A 12,194-nucleotide genomic window follows, 5' to 3' on the forward strand; every position below is an offset into this window, starting at 1 on the left:
GGAAATAATGATCATCAGCTGTGTAACTAGCAAGTTCCAGGCCTTCTATGAAATCCGTGGCTTGCCTCTCCCTATTTAAACTTCCAGAGAAATTCTACTATTTTGTCCATTTTACAGTGAGAAAACCAATGCACAAGATAGTTATTAAGCAAGTCACCCAAAGTTACACAGCTAGTTCAAAAGTGTTATGGTGAGCTTCATTGTTTCTTTTCCTCCTGTTTCCTCCTGTTTCCATTGTTTCTTTTACCTTTTTTTTCCTGCTTCTTTCTTACAGAGAAGAAAAACCAAGTGACTTGTTTATAGTTTATTGATTTCATATACCTTTGGGCATTGTATTGCCTTTCAGATAAAAAATAACCACCGTTCTCCCTCATCTAAGGATGGACGCCAAGATGCTATTTGGGGAGACTGGGAGGCACTTTACTGACGTGCTGCTTATGTCAACAGATATGCATAGAATTAGGCTGCAGCTTGATTCCTAACCCTACATGACTCTCTAAACCTTCATTAAAACACCTTCTTTTAGTTCCTCCGTATGCAAAATTAAAATAGCTACATGTCTTTGTTTAAAAATGCAAATATATGACTTGGCAATGGCTGACATTTTATGTTGTCTCCTTGGCTGGTGTTTTGGGAATTATTCATCTAGCACTCAGTGAGCACCCAGTGCCCGAGCCCCTCCCTTTTGCTATTTATTATCAGGCTGCTGCAGTGCAGCGCTGAGACATCTGATCATTTAGATCATTAAAAATCAATCCAATGACCAAACATTTCTGTGCATTTTATAGAAATGACAAAAATTACAGTATTAGATTGCTATTAACTTGCTCTGGGTTTTCTTTTTACAGCTGCCAGGAAAGTCATTTGGTAAAATTGATTAAACCAGCATGCCAGGAGGAGAGAGAAAAAGAGCAGAGAAATGTAAACACAGTGAGCTTAGAGGCGAGGGCGATAATGTTTTTCTTGGGAAGAAAGTGAGATGTCTCTGGGGGAGGCGAGAAGGGGTGGGTAGGAGGAGGAACCTTGCATATAGTGAGCATACTATAATTTAGGGTATACGAGATTCAAGGTGGCAGGATAAAAGCAACCAAAATGCAGAAATGATAAAGAAGAGACAAGCTATCCACGTGCTTCTGACAAACTGTACACATTGGTCACCCAACAGGGTTTGACCAAATTAATCCAGGAGACACCATTTGTACAACAATAAGAAGCTGATCTGAAGATTTTTAGTAAATTAAATGCTATTAATATCAGGAGATGGTAGGGAGGGGTGCCTAGTTTCCTGCCCAGGAGGGTTTATTTCTGTATGACCAATTAATATAGGAAAATAAACCTCTGTACTTCTGCTCAATAAAACCCCCCGTGAGTACATAAAAATCCATATACACTTTCCCCTATTTGTTGTTATAATGGCCATACATATTCCCTCCTTCCGAATATAAATCTCCTTTGTCCTAAAAAATTGTATTTTCCCTCTAATACCTTTTAAACAATTTCTTGATTAACCTAAAGAAAACACTGGTATGTGGAATCACAGAACGCGGACCAGGATGGGTTTTGACGTGGGGTTTCTGCAGTCATGCCACCATCTCTCATTCCTCCCGGAATCCTATGTAAAGTCTGCTAACATTTAAGGTACATCAACCATCTAGAGACGAGTGACTTCAAAAATAGCAGTTAAAACATAGATAAAGCAAATATTCTATGCAAGACTGAATGTACTTCCTTGGATATGGGACATACAAAATGATAAGGTACAAGAACCATTTAATTGCATAGAAGAAGACCAACCCTAGGCTAAATGAAGTGACCTCCTAGAGAGAAGTTCTAAATCGCATTTTCTCTGTTTTAGCTGCTCAGCAGAAGCTGAGATTTAAAAAGCATTTACTTGAAGCCATGGGTTTACGTGAGAGGGGGGTAGCCTTCTTGCAGGAGAATGGTTGCCAGACTCCAAGATGCCTCCCATCTACCCTCCTCCTGGTATACACATTTGTGTAGCCTCTCCTCCCACAATGCCCCAGGGCTGATCATCCAGAAAAAGGTAATGGAATGTCACTTTTGAGATAAGATTATAAAAGACTGTGGCTTCTGTGTACCTAGGGATGTCTCTTTCTTATCTCCCAGTCTGGGCAAGGCAAGCTATCGTATTAGGAGCAGCCCCATGGAGAGGCTCACGTGGCTAGGAACAGAGCTCTGCCAACCATCTGAGTGACCTTAAATGCAGCTGAGCCTTGAGAAGACTGAATCCTAAGTCAACAACTCAAGAGAGACCCTTAGCCAGAACCAGTGATTAATAAGGGGATACCTTGAGCCATTTACATAACTGAAGATTGTGCACATAGAGATACAGGAAAATTCATTTTAATGCAATCTAGTTTATGTCCACTGGCTTGGAGAGTGAACGGAAAAACCAATCACTTTATTATTTATTTATTAACTCAGTTATTAATTTATTATTTATTTCTTTATTACAACAATGGATTCTACATCCACACCGTGTCATGTATCAATAGCTGGTTCTATCTTGATCGGGTCTCCAACTTTAAAATCCTTTCATCAAGAGCCTCATTTTAGTCTGCAACAGTTTAATCTGTTCTTCACGCTCCCGTATTGTGAGGCAATGTATAAATAACACTCTAACCTACTCCTTATTTTAAGGGGCAGTGGCCTACAATTTAGTGTGAAAAGACATCGGTACCTGAAGTAAGTAGCTCAGCTCAATTAAAACTTTTGAGTACACGTGAATTAGACTTTTTGATAGACCTGAGTCTCAGGAACCCATTTAAACACCCCTCAGCGAAACAAAAATAATGACAGTCTGTGGAGAGTCAGTGGAGAATCACAAAGCCTTGGGAAAAAGAAACCAGGACCGGGGGTCCAAGTTCTCTTAGAAAGTGGGAAGAACTAGCACTTAGACCTCAAATCTTCATGTGCTTAAGGAGGATTCTCATACGCAGCTTGCTCAAATACTTTCTGGGTTACCATTAAACCCTCGGGGTGACTTTTCACGGCATTCTTAACACAAATGTCCCCGTTATTCTCACCACGGGCGCCCTCTCATTTTCCCCTCCCGGGACTCATCGCAACCTACACTGAAATACTTGTCCTTTTCCCACATGTCTATCTCCCCCACTAGGATGGAAGCTGCATGAAGGCACGGGTCACACCTGTCATGGTCGCTAGCTCAGTGCCTGGCGCACAGTAGGTGTTCCATAAATATTCGTGGATTGAACAAATCAGGACAGGCACAAGAACACATTTAAGGTTATATATCTTCACTGAGTACAGCCCAAGTACTGAAATTCTTCTGATCCCTCTTGAGCCTCCTTGCTGTTCTCACGTAAATGAAATCCTAGAATGAACCTCTTGCCCAGTAGTCCTTAGACATTTGTAAGATCTCATTGATATTTGGGGGTTTTCAATCTACTTTCGGTGATATAGCAGCCAAATCTATCCACATCACTGAACCCAACCAGCCAGGCTATCATACTTACTCTGATGCTATTTAGAATGTGCAATAAGCCACTGGATTCTACTTCCTAAAAACTAATTTCCCTAGAGCTTTTGCTCTATTATTTCACCAATGCCCCTGAGGTCAGAAACTATGGTATTTTTTTCTTCTCCCTTGAACAGCACAATGTGTCATTAAAACTTCTTCCCACAAGCCTGAGTATTTCTTCAGAAATTCAAGGAAGTTTCAAGGATCATGAAGGACCTTTGGTTTGATATCAGCTATATTTAGTGCTTTGAGAGCAACAGCACAATCAAGTTCATTAATGACCTAGAAACGATTAATTGAATATATTTCTGATTTCTTGATTGAAAGTGGGTTTCCTTTAGATTTTAAAAAACTAATATTTGCTCAACCTCTTAAAAATGCATATTCTCATAATGTTTTTTTACATATCCTAACAAATCAAATTGGATGATTATATTTTCACACAAATATGGGCAAGCCTGATAAGCTAATAATTCATATTTTTATATTCTTTGTTTCTTCTTAAGGAGAGAAAGATGGGTAGTAATCATTCATTCATTCAACAAATATTTATTGACTGCACCCTTCCTAGGAACTACTCTAGAGGTCGAGGATATGCAGTGAGCTATGCAACAGACTAGGGGCTTTCATTCTAGTTGGAGGAGGACAGTCAGAAAATAAGCAAAATGGATAAGTAAAATCTACAGACATTTATATGGTAATAAGTTCTAGAGAGAAAACTTTAAAAAGTAAAGGAGATGGTGTGGATACAATTATTAAAAATGATGGACAGAGAAACCCTAAGAAGATATTTGAATAAAGAACGAGAGATGTGAGGAGGTAAAACAAGGGGGTACAAGGGAGATGAAAGTTCTGGTCTGAAACAACAGAAAGCCCCTGACGCAGGACCGTTGCTGGAGAGCTGGAGGGTAGAAGGTAGTCAGCATTACTGCACCAGAGCAGGAGTAGTCGGAGACAGGCCATGCTGTAGGCTGTTATATGGATTTCAATTTGGGGGAAGATCAAAGGTCACGGAAGGGTTTTGAGCAAAGGAGCGGCCTGGCATGACCTGGGTTTTACCAGTACCACTTTGCTGACGTGTGGAGAGTAAGTCGAAGTGGAAAGAGGATGAAGGTACACACTGGCCAGAGAGTGTGTGGCGATCCAGGTGAGACAGGCTGGTGGCCAGGGCCCAGATGGCAGCGATGGCGGTGGTGAAGAATGGTCAGACTCTGGGTTGCATTTTGAAAGATAGCTGGCTGGCTCTGATAACTGAATTGGATGGGAAAGGTGGGGGTAGGAAACAGGGAAGCATCAAAGGTAACTGAGACGGGGACGTCCACAGGAAGAGCTGGTTTGGGGAAAGAGCAAAACTTTGGTTTTGGGTGTCTTAGGTTTCAGGTATAGACATCTGAGTGGAAATGTCAAGTAGGCGGTCAGATGTTTAAGTCTATGTTCAGGGATAGGTCCAGATTGAGGGCAGAAATTTGACAATGACATGGACTTTTAAAGTCCTGTGATTAGATGAGGTCACATGGAAGCTGAGGACAAAACTGTCCACGGACTAAGCTTAAGACATATCATTGCTAAAATTTGAGAAGCTGAAGACGAAACAGCAAAGAACAAGAAGGGGTGATAAAGGAAGGGGAGGAAAACCAGGAGAATGAGAAGCCCTGAGACCCAAGGGAAGGGAGCATTTCTGCCCTGAATGGTCCTGAGCGTCAGCATAGAGGCACATACTTTGTAAGTTTTATTTGGTCACAGGATCCACATGCCAATAAACTTTCATCTGGACTAACATTAAATTCAGTTGCATATTTTTGGAGAGTCAGGAAATGGATGAAAGAGAAACAAAAGTGGAAGGAAGAGATTGCAGAAATTATGAAATCTGCAAGATTATAAATCAATTGATCAAAATTAAATTATATTAAGATGGCCATAATTTTTTTATCCTCACCCAAGAACACTTTTCATTGCTTTCACACACACACACAGGCACACAGACACACACACACACACACACACACACATACACACTGAGGAAGGGGGCGGGGAGAGAGAGAGAGAGAGATCTATCAGCCAACCCCTGAACGTGCCCCGACCATGGGCATCAAACCTGCATCCCAGGGATGTGCCTGTCCAGGGATCAAACCCACAACTCTTCAGTCTGTGGCAAGATGCTCCAACCAAATGAGCCATACCAACCAGGGCAAGGTAGCCATAAAATTATGTTAATAATTATCTTAATCATTGACTTGATTTAAAAACCAATAAATGATTTGAGTTAGTTTATTAAGAAGGAAGAACATTCCCCATTCACATTTTGCAGCACATTGTGTAAGTTAAACTTATTTCCAGGCAACTTCATAATTTAAATAAACTCTAGCCCACTCCTTAGTTCCTGCCCCAATGGAACTGGCCTGACTGTGGAGCACACATTAAGTTAAAAAAACAAAACAAAACAAAACAAAACATTCTGCACCTATATTATTACCCCATAGGAAAAGGCCAGTTTACAATGCAAATATGTAGAACTGGGGAGGAAGAGAATCATACTGGAGTAAGTATCTTATTTTTGGAGAAAAACTGAAACTAATTTTTATGCCAATGATAATAAGCAAGCTTTGCGTTATAATAGGAATTATGGTTTGGTTTGGTTTTTACTAACAGATTCCTCGCACGTATGGGAAAGAGGCACGTGAAGACAGAATGGAGCCACGCGGGATCCGCACAGCACTGCCCCTGTCACCGCAGACAGGCACCGCTCGGGGCTGCATCGCGGTGTATATCGCTGCCACTGAAGCAACAGTATTCACAGTTGCACATAATTTTATTTCCCCCTTTTAAAAATCCTGTTTACCTAATCAGATGAGATTATGTATTTGAAAGCATTTAAAAAACTACAGAATATTGAAGAATGTCAAAGGATTATTTTAGCATGCGTGAAAGTTTTTTAAAAAATTTAAAACTTTTTAAGTTTTTAAAAGAGGTAAAAAAAACATTGTTTTTCAGTCATTTGGAAGGGACTTATTTTTAGACACATGTGACTCCAGGCCACTGCGCAGACACTCAAATTGAGTAAGTCAACATGTGCTTTTGGAGGTACTTAATGTTGAACATTCTCATCCTCGCCCTGTGCTCCTTATCTGGACGTCATGTTAGATTAGCACCGAGAGTTCAGAAGTTAGGAAGCGACTCCAAGGTTTCCTAAGACGTAGTAGACAAATGAAATTGACTGTCAGTATGTTTGAATTCTGAGTATTCCTGGTATACTCTGACTTCTAGTTCAGAGACAAAAGTCTTAAATAGCCTTATAATCTTTAAGGTTTCTTGGAAATTCAATATCTTCCTATGACCTTTGGATGAGTCTACAGTAATGAATCTAAGCACATGGATTAAATTCCACATGAGCTACTCATGGCTATGAGATACCTTAGGAGTTTTGGCAAGTAGTCCAATATGTTTTGCTGACCCTTCAGTATTTTCAGGAGACTCAGTGAGCGTACAAAACAAGATACAAATGACCCGGAGTGCCCACTTTTGCTTAGACATCACCAGTCTCCACATCTCCTTCAATTTAGAGGAGGAGAAGCCCTTCAAACCTTATGGTTCATGCTGCAATCTTGTAAACGGGGGTCATCTGACCTCCTGGTTTTGCTGTAGGCTTTTTTTGAATGTGACCCTAGTAAGTTTCAAATTCTTTAGGTTGTTCACCTTACACTCTTGATTAGCTAGTTAGGTAAATAGTAATGAGTACAGGTTAAAAGAAAACTATCTTGTGAAATTACTGAATTCTGTCCTTGAAATTTTACATTTGTAAAACATCTTTAAATTTTTATGTTCTCCTCACCACTCCTGATACTTAAATCAATTTTCAGTAAAAAATGATAAAAATGATTATTTATATTTATGCTTGATCCATTCAGAATCAATTGAGTATCTGACTGAGATATTATGAAATATCATATGGGTTAAATGATTTTATAAAAAGAAATAATTAGTAATTGAAAGGCTTTACAGAGAATCTAGCTTACACTGGTCGAATTTAACCCTGTCTTTAGCAAAGTATAGGAAGTTCCTATATTAGCAACTTATTGCAGAAAACCTCAAAATAGCCTGCCAGGGCCTACAAAAAGTAGAAGTATTTTCTGTAAGCACAATCTGTCTCAATAGTAAAACCATGCAATAAGGCTTTCTAACTTCCAATGCAAGCGAAACGTCTTGGCCAACATGCTGTTTTTTTTTAAAACAATATTTCAGGCTATAATTTACAATGGAATTTCAAAATGCAGTCATTTCTACCAGTTTTATTCTTATTTTACTTTATATACAAGCTAGTTGTTTTTCAGAATTCAGCACAGTATTTTATTGTTCAGCACTGCCTTTCCATTTTGAAAATGAGCGAAGTATTGATGCAGTCAGATCTATGTCTCTTCAAACCATTAGAAATTATAACTGTGTGATAAATACAAGGTAGCAGTTTTCCAAACTGGTAACTCATAATGAATTTAAGAACCAAAATTATCTACAAAAAACTATTTCCAAGTCCCCATATGTCTGTCTAAGTCAAACGATGCTCCCTAGCAATTCTCCCAAATGATGGATTAGTCACTGGCCTTCATCTTTTCAAATCTTATCTGTGAAAATGAAGTAAATTGCTGAAGCAAATAGAAAATTTAATATTCCTGCAGATAACAACAAATTGTTTCTAAGGTTTTTGGTACAAAGTTGCTCCCCCAAAGAGTACAGTATAATTCTCCTTTTTCTTTCCTAGTTAATGAATTTCAAGAGCTAAAATTAGGGCGGAGAAGGATATATATATATATTCCAACTCAGATAAAGAGGGTTTAACTTATCAATGTTTTACTTAGACCTAGTAATGATATATCTATCTAAGTTTTTTAGGTATTTGATAATGCAGGAACATAAGATTTTATACTTTATTTTTTTATTTGCTTTGTAAAATTATCCATCAGTTTTCTTATCACCAATTGCTGAGGGCATAAACTTTCTTCTTATTTGCTATCAACATTATGACTGAAAATACATCCTCCAAATGCCTAAAAAGTTTTATTTTAGCTAGGTAGATTTCAAACCTTGCTTTGCATATGTGTACATTAGGTAGAGCAAGTTGCTGTGACTGATCTTCTTGTCACCTACTTTTAACTGTGGAGAGCACAATTTGGAAATCAGTGTTGCAGCCCCATATAATGGAAGTCATTTACCTCTTTTTATAGCCACCACAATAAATACTAAACTATAATGCAGACTCTTTGAAAAGTGATTAAAAGCCAGTATTGATCTACAATGTCTGACAATGATAGAACTATGAATAAATCAAAGAGTCTGACAATACCTCATTAATTCCTACTTGTTAGGAATTAAATTGTCTCCCCAAATCCACATATTGAACTCCTAACCTCCCAGTAGCTAAGAACATGGCCTTAGTTGAGAACAGGTTGTTGCAGGTGTAGTTAGTAAAAATTAGGCCATACTGTGGTAGGGTGGATCCCTATTTCAATATGCTTCATATTCTTATAAAAAGAAGGCCCTGTGAAGAGACAACACGCCAGCACGGGAATGGCATGTGAAGACAAGTTTTGCTGCCAGGAGGTAAGAAAGAGTCCTTTCATAGTATCTTTCTAGGGAGCAGGCCTTGCCAACACTTCTAACCTCAAGAACCGTGAAACATTACATTTCCACTGTTTACACCACTTAGATTGTGGCCCTCTGTTACAGCAACCCTAGAACGCTAATACGTCACTCATTCTTAATTTCCTGCATTCTGGCTTCAACTCTAATCATGCCAATTATTCGCTTTCCACTAAAACAATGACCCTTTTCTGGTCACTCAGCTCATTCTACTCGTAGTTTCTGACCCATTGATCACCCTTCTTTATGCCTCTCATATTATTTCCAGAATTTTTTTACTAACATTTGTGAATACCCCTTTTCATTTTATTCCTTCAACAGTCATTGAGAGTTTGCTATGTGTCATGTAAAAAAATACTCTGCGATGAATAAGAGTCTGCACTCAAGGTACAGAAAGTCAGGTGGGAGAGAGAAGTAAATCACTGAGTAGAGTACAATCTTGTACTATAAGGATAGAGGTCTTGTGCTATAAGGATATGTAGGAAGTCCTCGCAAGGCCATCCTGCAGGTTCAGGCAAAGATCCTTCTAGAAAGTGATATATGAGTGTGAACATTAGAAGGGGTCACTGAGGCACGGGTGGAAAGTTGAAGACCTGAGACAAGGGGAAGAGGGCACTCTAGGCAAGAGGAATGGCTTAGGAGCAAGGGCGAATGAGGAACTGTGAGAACTGCAATCAGAACTGTTTGCAGAAAGCAAGGGAGGGCCTGGCCAGAGAGAGCCAGGGTCAGATCCTGATGGGTCACGTGTGTCACGTTACAAAGTGTGAACTTTAGTCTGAAAGCAACAGAGAGCCATGAGAAACTTTAAGCAGAATATATGTGTGTGTGTATATATAAAATCATATATCATATACATATGATATATCATATCATAATATATATCATAAATCATATATATATATAAAATCATATTTACCTTTTAGAAACAAATATACTGAGTGTTGTATGAGGTGTAGATGGGGAAAAGTAAAAAAACAAATAAACAAAAAAAACCCCTGAAAGCAGAGGAAACAGGAAGTGTTTATAGTATTTTAGATTTCAGAAGAGATGATAGTAGCTGAAGGCAGTATCTATGTGTATGGAAAACAATGAACATATTTGGAGAATGCTAGAGACGGAACTGATATGACTTGACAATTGATTGGATATAGGGGATAAAGGAGAGAAAAAAATATTTAAAAGTGATGACCAAATTTTTTTTTGTTTTGGTTTGTAAAATTTGGTAAAGTTAAATCATTCAGTAAGATAGAGACACAGAAGGAGCAGATTTGGATGCGAGGGGAAGGGGCTGGAGGTAGGAAGGCAGTTTTGGACACACTGAGTTTGGAGATCTTGTGTAGACATATCTAAAAAACAAGCTTCAGGTCCTGGGAGGGATCCCAATGAAAGACTGGTAGCAATGGTGGAAGTTTATGAAGGCACGGGTGTAACAGACACTCAAGCTAGTTCTCAGGGTTGGCTGTACATAAATCATCTGTGGAGTTTCTGAAAACTTCAGGTGCCTGGGACCCACCTTTTAGTAATTCTGCTTCAGATGGTTGGCATAGGAGGGGGACTGTTTTATTTTCATAAGCTTTTCAGGTGATTCTGGCACATGGCCACGGTTGAGCACCGCCAGGATAGGAGTGAGAACAGGTGGGTTAAGGACGAAACCTAGAACACTGTCATTTCAGAGATGGGCAAAGGATGGACCCACAAAGAAGACACAAACTGAGACAGACAGCTGGGATGGCATGCAGGCAGAGACTGTTTAAGATTAGAGAGTGGTCAATACTTTCCAAATACTGAGGGAAGCCTGAGTAAATTAAAGACTGAAAACATCTACTGGTTTTAGCAAAAAAATTTCAGTATCTTTGGTGAGGAAAATGCAAAATTGGGAGTAAGAATATAAAATCCTTTTGGCTGCAAAAATAAAGAATGCAGTAAGACAGGGAAAACAGAGGGCCAATGGAAGTTTGTTACTTCACTGTTTTGTTTTTTTTAGAAAGGAATAGTTTGAGCACGTGTATTTCTTAAAAAAATTTCCAGCTTTATTAAAGACTAATAAATAAATAAAAATTGTATATATTTAAGTTATAAAATGTGAGATCTTGATATATGTATACATGTGAAATAGTTACTGCAGTCAAGCTAATTAATATATCCATCAGCTCACATAGTCACCATTTTTTGTGCTTGTGGCGAGAACACTTGAAATCTATCCTCTTTGCAAATTTTAAGAATACAGTATATTGTTAACAATAGTCATCATGCTGCACATCAGGTCTCCAAAACTTATACTTCTTATAACTGAAAATGTGTTCCCTCTGATCAACATCTCCTCTCTCCCCACCCCCAGCTTCTGGTAATTGCCATTCTATTCCCTGTTACTATGAGTTTGACTTTTTTTCCTAGATGTCACATATAAATGAGGTCACGCAGTATATTCTTTGCGTGTCTGGCTTACTTCCCTTAGCATGATGTCCTCCATGCATGCATGGAGGCCCATGCATGTTGTCACAAATACTGATGTTGAAGAGTCAACACACGTAGAAAGTCAGTGATAGCAGAGAATTGACAAATGAAGGAGAAAGTCCACTGAAGAGGCCAAAGGGGGTTGGATTCAAGGCACAGGTATAGGCTTTGTCCACCAAAAAAACAAGAGACAGAAGTTTTGCTCTGAAGAGGAAGGGGTCTTACTGTAGGTGAAGAGGAGGTAAGGCCAACTAGGGAAGCAAATAGACTTTTTGGGAGCATTGAGGCTCCCACCAGCCGGGACTAGAGATGTGCTGGCACCAGTGGACCTGGTTGTGATTTCCTCTAGAAGCACTTGGAGCAAAAGTGAGAAGATCACACAGGTAGATTAAGCCTGAGCTTTTATTTTCCTATTTGGGTACAGCAGAATTACAATGAAGTCTTTAGCAAGAGAGCAGTTGAACTATCAGACTACTAGGTATTGAATGTAATAAGAGAAGCTAGAGTTAAGATATCAAGGTTGGTTAGAACGGTGCTGGGTGATCACAAGGCCCAGAGAGTGGCCATGGGCATGGTTTGTCAGGATAGAACTGAGGTCAAGGTCAAT

The 12,194-nt window shown here is 39.1% G+C and overlaps 1 protein-coding gene across 1 annotated transcript in view; it reads right to left on the reverse strand.

Annotated features, from left to right (window-relative positions):
- PDE4D (phosphodiesterase 4D) overlaps positions 1–12,194 on the reverse strand; it is a 670,126-nt gene that overhangs the window by 527,892 nt on the left and 130,040 nt on the right. The window lies entirely within an intron of this gene.

This window comes from Pteronotus mesoamericanus, unplaced genomic scaffold (genome assembly GCF_021234165.1).
Source record: "Pteronotus mesoamericanus isolate MK-2021 breed Mesoamerican mustached bat unplaced genomic scaffold, CSHL_Meso_final contig_50, whole genome shotgun sequence".
In the NCBI taxonomy this organism is placed as follows: domain Eukaryota; kingdom Metazoa; phylum Chordata; class Mammalia; order Chiroptera; family Mormoopidae; genus Pteronotus; species Pteronotus mesoamericanus.